At 41.0% G+C, this 13,503-nt stretch overlaps 1 protein-coding gene across 1 annotated transcript in view; it reads left to right on the forward strand.

Annotated features, from left to right (window-relative positions):
• Positions 1-4,515: 4,515 nt before the first annotated feature.
• NDP (norrin cystine knot growth factor NDP) overlaps positions 4,516-13,503 on the forward strand; it is a 31,183-nt gene continuing 22,195 nt past the window's right edge. The window contains exon 1 of the mRNA XM_087721745.1: positions 4,516-4,634. The gene's annotated coding sequence lies outside the window, so the exon portion shown is untranslated. The remainder of the gene's footprint in view (positions 4,635-13,503) is intronic.

The raw sequence follows: 13,503 nt of genomic DNA on the forward strand, positions 1-13,503 counted from the left end.
TCAACGAGTTTCCAGCTGTATTTGACGGCACCTTAGGCAAGTACACAGGCACACCTGTTTCGTTTAACCTCGACCCGTCTGTACAGCCAGTGCGAATGAAGCCTCGCCGAGTACCCATCGCACTCAAACCAAAAGTGGACGCCGAGTTGGACAGGCTGGTGGCTCAAGGCGTCCTGGAGCCAGTGGACCATGCCCGGTGGGAAACACCCATTGTGTTACCCATCAAGCCAGATGGCAGCGTGAGGATTTGCGCTGACTACCGCTGCTCGATTAACCGTGCCTTGCCTTCCAACGCGTACCCAGTGCCAGTGGTCCAGCATTTACTCCACACCTTGGGCGAGGGGACTGTTTTCGCAAAGCTCGACCTCGCCCAAGCTTATCAACAGCTGGTGGTGGACGATGAGGCTGCGGAAGCACAGACAATCATCACACACCGGGGCGCTTTCCGTTGCCGCAGATTGCAGTTTGGGGTCAGCATTGCCCCAGGCCTGTTCCAGAGTTTGATGGAGCGGTTGCTCCAAGGACTCCGAGGTGTCGTCCCCTATTTTGATGACGTCCTCGTGTCAGCCACCTCCATGGACGAACTCATGGCCCGTCTGCGTTTGGTTCTCCAACGATTCCAACAAATGGGGCTGAAGGTCAAGAGAGATAAGTGCCAGGTTGCGGTATCCCAGATAGAGTTCCTTGGCTTCCTTATCGATGGCAGTGGCATCCACCCCACGGCTGCCAAAACCAAAGCCATCGTGGAGGCCCCTGCTCCCACTAACAGAGCTGAATTACAGGCCTTTTTAGGCCTACTCAATTTTTACGCTGTCTTTCTTCCTCACAAGGCAACGGTAGCTGAGCCACTTCATCGCCTCCTAGACTCAGGTGCCCCCTGGGTTTGGGGCCGCCGAGAGGCCTCCGCGTTCCTAGCTTCCCTAGGCATTCGACATGCCCTCACCTCCCCTTTCCACCCCTCCAGCAATGGCCTGGCGGAACGTGCCGTGCGGTCAGTCAAAGAAGCCCTATCCAAAATGGACCACCTCCCCTGGCAAGAACGCATTGACGCCTTCTTGCTGGCCCAACACTCCACACCCTCACCAGAATCCAACACGAGCCCAGCCGAGCTCCTCATGGGACGCCGGTTGCGAACAACCCTTGACCGTTTGCACCCTGCCTATTCCACCCCAACACCTTTGGATTCCCAGGGTGGGTCCCGCTCCTTCGTCCAGGGGGAGGCAGTGTATGCCCGGAATTATGGAGGGCATCCCTTGTGGCTACCGGGCGTAGTGACTGACCAGACCGGGCCCTGCTCCTACAGGGTCAGGCTCCTCGACGGCAGAGTATGGAAACGCCACTGCGACCAGTTGCGGAGCAGGCATCAACCACCAACAAGCCAGCAGCCATCAACCGACCTGCCAACTCCGACAGCTCCGACGGGCGACGCAGAGCCCAGAAACGAGGAGGCCAACAGAGGTCAAGCAGCCGGAGCCCCAAACCGAAGCGGCGACTTACTTGGTGGGCCAGCACCGTCCTTCGCTCTTCAACAGCCCGGGCGGTCCCCGTCCTCCGATGCAGAGTCCTCGGGCGAACATCCAGAGCCTCCAAGCGGTGCAGAAGGGCCTAGGGCATCCGGCCGCATCAGGCGGCGTCCAGCATATTTACAAGACTACGCTTGCGCAAACTTAGGCGGGAGGAGTGTTGTATTCTGAGCAGGCGCTGACTAAGAGTTTAAGCAGGAAAGCGCTCGACAGCTGATTGGCTGATCGTTTGACAGCTCCTGTATAAATAGGGAGCTGTCCAAACGAGCAGCGCGCGTTACTATCTAAGCTGGTTCTGAACTGTTAGCTTGTACTTAATGGAATAAACTTGTTAGCCTTTTATTCCTGTCTCCACCTCAGTCCTTCTGGCTACCCACAGGTCCTTGGTACACAGCAAGACCTATTTAAACAAAGCAGAAAAATTGTATTCATGTAGTCTAGGCTGCATGATCTCAACCATTCACTAGAAGCTATGATTACAATAATCAGGATATAAGAAAGTGAACCCTGAACCAGGAAACTTACTATTGGCTTTCACAACGGGAACTAGAAATCTTTAAACCCCCTCCTTGTTGAAGCAAAAGAACAGCCAACCAGAAAGGTCAACTAAAAAGAAGTTCTTCCCTATCTATGGAGATGCTGCCATTTGTTCCTGTGATGGCTTGTTTTATGGGCTAATTACACATGACAAGCCATGGTAGGTTCCTTGCAATACTAAGACACACAGTATGCTGAAGATAGTTAATCTACTTAAAGCTGCAGTTATATTCACCTTCAAAAACCATTTGATGGTTCTGTTCTGTATTTGTTAGTATTATTGTACTTGTATATATTTGACAGTATATTGATTATAATCTATAAATTGTACATTATATTGGGACATTTGAGTTTTTGGAATATACAGCTCATCATAAATTGTTTCATGAAGGAAAATGGCACCCATGTCAAAATTCCAATTTCAAGTCTTTTATTTTAACAGGAAATTAATAGAAACTGGCACATGAGATGCAACAGAATTAGCAATATATCATTTCACACTCACCCACCCACCCCATATTATTTATTATTGCTAGGAGTTCAATCCTGACTGGCTCAAGGTTGACTCAACCTTCCAAGGTTGGTAAAATGAGGACCCAGATTGTTGGGGGCAATATGCTGACTCTGTAAACTGTTTAGAGAGGGCTGCAAAGCACTCTGAAGCAGTATATAACTCTCAGTATATTGCTATTTGCAGAGTGCATAAATAATGCCATTATTTTTAGGCAACTATATTGTTGGCATTGTACATGTTCAGCTGCAGAACACATGATAATAATGCACTTTATTGAGTGACTTTTCACCCAGAGCTATAGATATATATATTTTAAGACACATTTTCTTTTTCCTTATATTACATGAGTTCAATGCATGAGCACTTTCACCTGTTGCTTTCACTTGCAAAGCTCCAGGGGCTTAAAACCATGTTGTAAGTTTCATGGAATGGAAATAAATTTTGGTTCTTGAAGGTTTGACCCTTAACATATTGCCTTTTAATAATCAGAAAAGATGCTATTAGTTTCCTCATTTTTGGTCATCATAGACTGTCACCCCTATTCTTTTACAAGAAGAAAAGGAACCATTACATTGTATCCCAGGGGCTGGCTGATTGGAAAAAATGGCTCTCTTAAGCCAGCCTAAAACCAAAGTGGTCCACTTACTTTCCTCCCAGCCAAATCCAACTATACAGATCAAGTTGAAGAATGTTTCCTTTGTTGTGTATGCATGATGCTTACTCATCTACCAGCCATTCCCCTTTTAGAGGAGTCTATTTTTACAGCCTAATTTTCCACTTGTCTTTTGATCTTTTACCACAGAAGAGGCTCAGATATTAACAACACAGTCTAAAGAGACTGTGACGACACAGACTCAGGATGTCTGCCAATTTGGGAGTCAGGGGCTCCCTGCATAGCAGTTTTGGATAGAAAGATGTGGGCTTCATTTTATAATTCAGAGTGCAAAGCTTTTATTTTTAATGGATGACACTGAGTTGTGTGAACCGGTACTAATCCTTTTAGTATTACAGCAATATACTGTAGGGCCTGTGTGTGGCAAAGGAGCAGGTTTCATTCCATGTTACACCAGGAATGAGAACACAGCAACTATTACACTGGGTGCTTTTTTGGTGCTTAGATTTCATCTTATCCAACATTAGAAGTGGGTCATTAACATCCTGCCCCTAATACTTCAAGGTTAAGCCAAAAGGATTAAGACAATGAATCAACCCAATCAAAAAGGACATGGAGGAGAAAAAAGTGATAGCAAAAGAAATTGTTGGCAAGTATGCATTAATGCTTCATGAACAGGTTATTCTCTGAGCTTTAGACTTTAATAAAAGAGACTTTCAAGCTAGTGGGAAAAAAACCCTCAGAATTGCAATTCCATGTCTATAAATGCTTCATATTGGGCTAGTATGATATGTAATGCCTGATTGACTTCTATAAGCTGGCTCATCTCTTTCAGTTTCAAGCCATAAACTCGGGATAAATATTTCAAATACTGTACAGCGCTGATTTTTCACATCTAGTGCATGTAAGCATCACCAGAGTTATGGGAAGTAAGTTGCTCTTGGTACTGAAATATATTCTGCACAGAGGGCTTCAAACTTCATGCCTTTCTAACTTGAAGCATTGTATATCTCCATATATTAACATACAATTATGCCTCTCTCCAATGAGAAATCCCTGCAGAACGGAGTTGGACTGGTGGAATTTAGTGATTTCTCAGATAACAAGAGCTTCACATTTCTGCAAATTCCCATTTGCTGGTGAATCGCTGCTGCTGCTGCTGTGCTGCTGCTGTATGGCTGCAGCTTGCCTGATTGATCGATGGCTGCAATGGCACTTTTCCATCTGACATTTTCTCTCTCTCCCTCCTTGCACTCTCTCCCCTCTCGCCCACCCCCTTTTCTCTTGCTTAAACAGCAGTGCTAACTTTTGTGTGTTGCAAATATAAAAGGCAAACCATGTGATAGAGGGGCAGAAGAACAAAAGCATTTGGAAGTAACAAGACCTCATTTTAGCCCTCAGTCTGGGGAGTCCAATAGAAGGGGAAGCACAGTGCATTTTGCAAAAGGTAAGAAGCATATTGCCAAAAGCTTTGGCTCAAACACCAAATTTTAATGTACTTAATATCACTAGTTGATTTTTTGCAACCCAAGGTTATTTGAACATCTTCTTTGAAGCTTAATAAGCTTTGTTTTAAAGATAGGTAACTTCAGACATTGCCAGCATGTCTTTGAATTGTATATCTGCTAAGGATGTTTGTGTGCAGTTAGGCAGCAAGAGAGAATCTCTTGGCTATCAATGGCTTATGTTAAATTTATGCCTTTAGACTGTTCTTCATTTGCACAAAACCATTACCTGACAGCAGAAATATTAGAATTGTATGTGAGTTCTAAAAAGGAACAGGATGCCCTCAGCACTGCCTATATGCCATCATAATGGGACTCTATGATCACAGGCTAAGCATCTGCTTTGAAACTAATGTTTACTTTTATTGCAACTTATGGATGTTGGTCATCTGCCAGTCATCTGATAGAATGGTTAGAATAATTGGAAACAATGGCAATATTTATTTCAGGCATTGTCTGTCATCCTTCACAGAGAATAGTTTTAGGTTTTGTATATGAGCATATGTGCATGTGTGCAGAGGTAATGTGGAGGGCATTAAAAAATCCTTTATTAAATGTCCTGGGAAGTTTTGCCCTAGAGTATACAGCACTGGTTATGGATTAGAAATAGATTTAATATGTGCATGTGATTGGTTAAAGGGAGTAAGTAAATCCATTGTGTTTGTCTTGGCTGCAGAACAGAGGAGATATATTGAGCAATCGGTTTACCCCTTCTGCACAACCATTAATGCAATGTTGATGCGTAATGGCAGATCAAACTAGAGGATGCTCAACAAAAAAGCAGTTTAGAGAAATAATCTTTCAGGTCTTTAGTGCCTTCTATCTTAGAATCATGTTTTAGTGGGCAGGAGATTAAGTGGTTCTTTTCAAGAAGAATTACCTTGCAAGATAAAAAGGTCATGGGATTTTAGGATAAATGCATAACCAATGTTAAAACATGAAATTAACAGAGACCTTAAAGTAAGATAAAATACAGAAAAACCCTGCTGAGCTAAAACACACAGAGATGAATGCTTAAAACTAACAAGCTTGACTGTGGAATTAAGAACATTATGTTGTTTTTTTTAAGGTTGCATTTGAATTTGAGATATTTCTGCTTGTTAGGATGAAGGATGTGAGCAAATCTTTTTAGCATAATGGCAATTTTGGAATCAGTGCACTAAAGAAAATTCAATGTACACGATGAAAGATTACCTTACAAGTAACTTCCAAATCCCTATCTGAAATGGGATGCTGTATAGGAAATGCATCAGCCAGAGTTAGCCAAAAATAGAGAATATACCCCAAATCACTTTAATAAAGTGATTCTTTCTTTTACAATTGGGACTCTATTCCTCCCTGAATGCAAGGTAGCAGAAAACATAGTTATAAGAGGTGCAATATAGTTTCATTATTATCTCATTTATGCAATTTATTTATTATCTCATTTCCAAAGGATTTCCTCTGGATTTAAGTGGTTGCATTGTTTGACAGCTTCAACCAAGGATTTACCCAAGGAAGAACCTGGGGTGACAAAGAGTTACTATCACAATCAGTTTCCTTATATAGAGGGGAGGCAAGGGGATTTCACCCAATTCTCATGCTAATGTAATCCAAGGGACTGGGGAGGGAGGGGGCTAAATCAAACCCTTAAAGCAAATATTGTGGCATCCTATCTGTCTGGCAAGGGCATTCTGAGTTTTAGATGGACATTTTTCTTACTTTATAAGGACTGAACCTTGCAGTTCTTGTTCGCAAACAAGTGTTTCTATGATAGAAGATAGTCTGTTAAAAGAGAGAGAGAAAATGAGAGATAATAAAAATTTTACTTACCAACAATAATAAAGTACATAGCCTACAAAAGAAACAGATGTCTTTCCATAAAGGTAACAAAAGATTTTCCATGATAGTGATATCTATGTTGGTTTGCACTTAGCAGCTTTCTTTCCAGCTCTTCCTAGAGATGCAGCCAATACTGAGAAGTCTGCTACTGTAACCTGGAGAGGCAATCCTAAGCTACAGTGATCCCAGACATATTTTACAACCTTTTAAAGGGCATGCACATGCACAGTTTATGTTACTGAAATTTTGGGGCCCAAAATGCAACATTTTTAGAAGGAACAATTTTTAACTCAAGGTAAGGTGCCAGGTCCACATCATACCAAACTCCACCAACTCCCTCTCATATTACCCAAATGTTCTTGACCTTAATCACATTGTCCTCAGTTACAAAATAATAAATGCACAGTATCCAACATTGATAAGATTTTCCAGTATGGATCAAGAAAATTCCCAAATAGCTATGTACAAAGGAATAGGAAATAGGTTTTAGGTCTCATGGGGACTCACTGTTGTAGCAACCTTCTCTACACACACACACCCCATTCCAAGATAGTTACAAAAGTTTGTTTAATTATTTTTTTCACTTTAAATATATAGTTGATCCTTTACAAAATGATGTTTATTCCAAGTAAGCAATACTTCGCAACTTATTCTGTTTTGTTATGCTAGCTATAATAGTGCCACCATTTATACATTTAAAAGACATGTGCTCCAAAATTTGCTACAGCATATCTGGTATATAAAGCAATTATAAGATGTGGATTTGTGGAGAATTCAGGGAGAAGAAAAATGTGTGCTTTACAAATGCTACATTATATATTAGGGCTGTGCAGCATTTTGGATATGAAGGGAGAAACGGGATTCAAAGAAAAATGGGAGCACCCTCCAGAAATGCCTTAATCCAAACATGGCTACATAAGGCAGCCACTTTAGTTCAGGAAAGGTTCATCTGATTTAAGGTGTTTCTGACAAATGCTACATATCTCTGAATCACATGCCTCCCGATGATTCCAAACTGCTATACAGCCCTACTGCACATGGCCATTCACACTTAAATCAATTTGCCAGTCCCACATCTCTCATCTGCAATAACATTTATTCAAAGATAGTGCCATGTATGCCTCATGAAATCAACTTCCTGACTGCCAATGCTTTAAATAGAGCTCTGGGGACCTCTCTTCAGGGAATTCCACCATGCATCCTAAGAAACAGATTCCCATGTTCTTCTTAACCCATTAGTGTTAAGTGGTGTCCACCCACCACTTCTTGAATGCAGAAAAGGATGACATCATCATCTCCCCACTCCCAACCCATTGCAAATGCACCCATACAATGCTTTCCAACTATAATTTTAGGACACCAATAGTCTTAAGCCCTTTAGCATAAAGGATCGCCATAGTTTCATTCTGTTGTAGTAAGAGCCCCAGTTCTGATGGGATACAGTGCTTACATAGCTCTCTCCCCTCCAGTTCCTGGGCACTGTTCTGTGGCGTTGTTTCATTCTAGGCTGGTAAGCTTCTATGTTCTCTGCTGGCTGGCAACTGCTACTTTTTTACAATTCCACATTGATCTAGCAATGCCCTTTTAATTCAATGAAATCTCTAGAAACTTATGCTTCATTCAATCTTTGCATCTCTTAGTGGGAACTGTTTTGGTTTCTGCCCAAGCTGGGTAAAACATTCTCCCTATTTGCAAAGCTTCCTTACCCTTCCTCTTAAAAAAAGTTATAACATAGGAGAGTTGCTACTATTTTTTTCTCTAGAAAACCAAACCATCAATTCTTTCTTCTTACAAGTTTTCCTGGGCATACAAAGGATCTTAGGATCTAACGAGCCATGATAAGGAGAAAGAAAGGGATGTGAAGGCATCTGTGTATGGAAATCTCTGGGAAAGCATGATGCTAGTGAGGGGGAACAATCCCTCCAAAAGAAAAAAAAGCAGGCAATGGTAAAGTGGTCTGTGTAGCCACTGAGACGTGTCTTTCCTGCATATATGAGAAGAGCAAAGTTTCGGGAACAATTAGTCACATCTTGGGGTGGACAGCCCAGCCTGGTGCCCAATGTTTTGCAACCAAAAACCTTTAAAGATAGCTTAAAAACCAGCCAGGAACAGCATCGGAACCAAATAACTTAGGGTAATTTGAGCCTGAAACATTTAAGATGACTTGGATTAGAAAACAGCTTTGAATCAATTTTAGAAATACAAACACCAGTGCACTTGACTAGACAACATTTGGCTCTCTCTCACAGTGGATCTTTTCACCGTAAGGAAAGGTTAATGGTGCAGTTAACAGAAGGAAACATCTCTTCCTCATACTCAGTTCTTTCTCAAGCATGTTTCTGTTGGGGTGTGTTGTCCTCAAAACTGCAGAAGATTCAGAATCTAAACTTTTTCTGTTTCATAACTGAGCTAGAAATATGGGGAAGGACAGTCCAAAGACATCATGATCAGGCTGCTCTCTTCTCCTTTTCGCAGAGTCTAGGATTGACAGTGGTGGTGATTGTTCTATTTATTCTTTCAAACAAAAGAATTTCATTTCCCCTTCCTATGCCTTATGGTCCTGATCCAGACTGTATTACAGGTACTTTCAATAAAGTAAATAAAATCTGAAATTGAAGCAGCATGGTCCATTCATACCTACCTTTCTGTCTGTCATCTATAGCTATCATTTTATATCTAATTTTAGTTCGGTGGGAGTGAACATGGGGATTTAAGATGTAGTCTTACTTAGCCCTGAGGAAGGAATTTATTGTAGCAAATCTACTGCCTTTCTTACACTGTATGCCAAATGCCCAGAAGCCTTTCTGTGGTGAACATGCAACTCCCCCCCACCAATGAATTTTATCTCACAATTGTTTATTGGTTGTGGAGACAGAAAATGTCCTTTCATAACTCATGAAAATGGGAGATGAGGCCTTCATTTTCAATTTTCAATGTATATGAAGGGACCAGGAAGAGAGAGAGAAAAAAAGAAATTTATGAGGAAATGCTGGAGAGGGAAGCTGTATTAGTTTTCTAGTGCTTGTGTTCTGAACTATACACAGCAAATCTGACTGGTAGGAGGAAAAAATGCAAAAGCCAAGATGAGCATCCTGCAGTTGCATTCGAAGTTACTTAATGTATGTACTTGATGTATGTACTCAGTCAAAGGAAGATGGCCTTTCATTTGAGCATTACAGTGACATGCAGTTTGTGAAAAAAATGGCATGAACAGGTATTCTGGGTAATCTTTGCTTGAAAGGTTTAAAAGCTTCTGCTGCTACTAATACTGTCAAAGAGGACAGTACTGGGTTAACTAGAGAGTCCAAACCAGATAAGCCACTTTCCTTTTTTCTAGGCAAAGGGAGGGAAGCAGGGAAGAAAGTATGTAATTGTAAGAGATAATAAATATTGATTAAATCAGCTTCTCTGATCTGATGCCCTCTTGATGGGCCACATCTTCAATTCTCAGTATTCCAAACTATCAGTGGGTGAAAGTTCTGAGAATTTTAGTCCAAATGTATCAAGAGGTGACCAAATAGAGTAAAAATGTATTAGACAACCTTCTTATTTTATATATTTCAGGCTTTTTCTTTCAGAGAATCAACCTCATTGCATAAGGATGGGCATACATCTAATCTGTCAGAGAACAAGGGTGAGATTTAACTCAAGTATAGCTTGTTCTAGCTTAGAAATGTAAGAAAAATATCTGTCACATTCAGTCTTTCCCTCAAATCTGTTTATATTCCAAGCTCAATTGAGGAAGAAAATTATACCTATATTAGATACTGTTATAAAATATCCCTAATGTGAATTTTATCCAGTAATAGGAAATTATCATTGAAGTAAAAAAAGACGAAAAAAGAAGAAAAATATAACAGTAGTGAATAGTTGGAAGACATTTAAGAAACTAAAATAATAAGGATGCTTCATCCAGTCTAGCAGGATTCTTCTAATAATGCAGGGAAATCTATTTATTGCTAATCAGCTTAACTGTTAAACCTTCCTAGGAATGGATTACCAACAACCCATGTTCTATGCAGGGGGGGAAAATTAAGTGGAGTTTTCCTTAACCTCTTTAAGGCAAAAGCTGCCTTGGGTTCTGAAGCATAACTGAAAAACTAATAAACTTTAATGCTTCAGAACTTTCTAATTTTTGTTATGTTAATTGATCTTATTCACGTAGCAACCATTTTATTTGATAGATTTTCTTTAGCTCTTGCTTTAAGAAAAATCCTACGGCAGTGAATTCCATGGTGTTGCTTTAAAGATAAAGTGTTTTATTTCACCAATATTCAGTAGATTGCTTCTTATGCTGTTCATTATCCCTCAGTTCTTGTAAGCTAAGAATAGAGATTGTTAAGGTACTAAATCTATTTGAGGCCACAACACATTAATTTAATTGTCTTTAGGGACTGATGACTGCCTAGGATTTGTATGGTTAACTTTCATAACAAAATATAGTTGTGGTTCCTTCTCTGAATTTATTTGCTCAATTCCTTGTCTGCGTGGAGGGCTTACTATTTTGCATACATCTAAAGAGAGAGAGTGTGTGATTCTGTCGCCTGGTCTGACTTACAATCAGCTGTTATTTCCTTTTTATATGTGTCAGTGTAGAACATATTAAAATTTCTCAGTAATAGCATGCATGGAATCTCTTTGATGCCCCACCTCTAACTTAACAGAACAATGAAACCAGGGTTGTAGTAAGCCTTTGAGCAGCTGGTTGTCTATATATTCTCTCTGTCCCTCCCCCCACACTCTCTCCCACTTACTTTCTTCTTCTTCACATAATTTAATTCAGTGTAGAATTTGGGAAACACTGGCACTGCCACTTCTCTGCTGTATCAGCTCTCATGCCAGGCACTATCATGCTTAATAAATTACAAACCCCAAGTAGTCTTTTGTGTGATTATTCTCACCATTTGCCAATCAAATGTTCAAGATAAACGAGGAGACTATGAGCCACCAGGAATAAAATTGCTTTCATATTATTTTAGTGGTATTAAAATCGAATAATATTTTACCACCACCAGCAGCAAAATTCAATCATTGGGGTGAGGGAGTCTAACAAGATTTTCAAGCTTATTATAACAGAGACACAATCTACATTGGTGTGGTGAGGTTGGAGCAGAAGGGACCATACTGCCCTTTAGGACAAGCAAGTTCAGCACTGGAGTTAATACCGAGCGTCTGGTTTGGCAAAGGTTGAGCATTCCATGGCAGTGACATGCACATCACTGCTGCAATGCTGAAACTCTCTATGAATGGGATCTCCAAGGGTGCATTTGTATTCTTAATAGAAATAATAGAGATCTGTGGGTCTTTATCTGCTCGCAATTAAATACTATTTCAGGGAAAATAGGGCTTGCATAAATTGAAAAGATGTGAAGATACAGCAAAAAAGCAATTCTTTGTTCATTTAAAAAATATTTTTACCTCTGGAAGTGATTGGCAAGGTCTGTATGTGTAAGAGAGAGAAAGAGAAAGAGGGTGGAGGGAAGGAGGGAGAGAGGGGGAGAAGAGGGAGGTTGTTCTTTATGACTGTATTAAAGTGCTATCAACCAGGTCTCATGCTGGCAGAAAAGTATGTCAGTCTAAACTGTATTGCCCCCATTGCTGGTCCCTTCTCTGTAAAAATGGCAAGGCTGAAAATTATGCAATCCTTAATTATTTATTAAAAGGCAAGATTGATGGCTTCCATTGGCTTCACTTCTCCTCCCACCAACTATCAACTGGTGTCAGGAAAACAACCACCAATCATTATGGGATATGGCAAAGTGGAAGTGGAGTTTAGGCCCCAACCTCAAAATGGCACTTATCTACCTGTCACATTGCCTAACTGAGAAAGAGGCAGGTATTACAGAGAGGGCATCAGGAGAAGCAAGAGGGAGTTTCTTGACATCTTCTTTGGGCTTCTTATCTGTCAGTCGAGCTGTTTAGTGCTCTTGTGAAAGAATACTAAATCTCTGTTAAGAGTAAGGTGACCAGATTTTCAGATTGGTAAAGGGGGACACCATTGACGGGGAGGGGGGGGGGGCTTGATTAAAAATTTTATATTTTGTCAAAAGGTCACCCCAGGACACTGAAACCATCATAAATACGAATCTGTTGCCAAACAAAATTTTGATCACGTGACCATGAGGATGCTGCAACGGTCACTAAGTGTGAAAAATGGTCATCAGTCACTTTTTTCAATGCCATTGTAACTTTGGTCACTAAATGTTTTCCCCCTCCTCGAGACACCTCACTTCTTCCTTCATTCCTCTTGCTTATCTACCTTCACCTTATCCGTCTTCTGCTCTTTCCCTCTCTTCCTTCCTTTCTCCTTCTATCCTCTCTTCTTTCCTCACTCACTCCCTTCCTCCTTTTCTCTTCCTTCCTCCTTCCATTCTTTCAGCTTCCTTTCTTTTGCCTATCTACCTTCTCTGTCTTTCTGTTCTTTCCATTTCTCTCTTCCTCTTTGCTTCTGTTCCTTCTTCCTTCCATCCTTTCACACCAAAAGAAGTGAGCACTCTGCAAAGCCAGAGCTGAAAATGCTGCAACACTAGTGCCCACACATATCTGCCTGACATGTGGCAGAACATCCTGTGCCCATGTAGGCTTTACCAGCCACCTGCGGACATACCATGGACAATCCACAACTTGTTAGATGTCAAGGTCCTGTTCAAAAACAATGGATGACCATCATCATCATCATCATCATCACCACCACCACCACCACCACCACCACCACCATCATCATCATCATCATCATCATCATCATCATCATCATCATCTATTTTTATCTTTCCTCCTATACTGTCAAGGTAGTCCTTCCCACTAGGCCGGCATTTCCAATCAAATGTTCCCCACAATGAGTTGGGGATTATGGAGACATTAATTGAACATTAATTAGACTGGGTAGTTTGTGCTTACCAATGCCGATGTTAATGGTTGTACTTCTGATAGTTAGGATTCACAGAATTTGTATCAGGAAATATTTTCAAATGGGATTTTTCTCTTGTTATC

The sequence above is a fragment of the Thamnophis sirtalis genome, unplaced genomic scaffold (genome assembly GCF_051295495.1).
Source record: "Thamnophis sirtalis isolate CommonGarterSnake01/CBP01778 unplaced genomic scaffold, rThaSir2_p1.2 scaffold_8, whole genome shotgun sequence".
In the NCBI taxonomy this organism is placed as follows: Eukaryota; Metazoa; Chordata; class Lepidosauria; order Squamata; family Natricidae; genus Thamnophis; species Thamnophis sirtalis.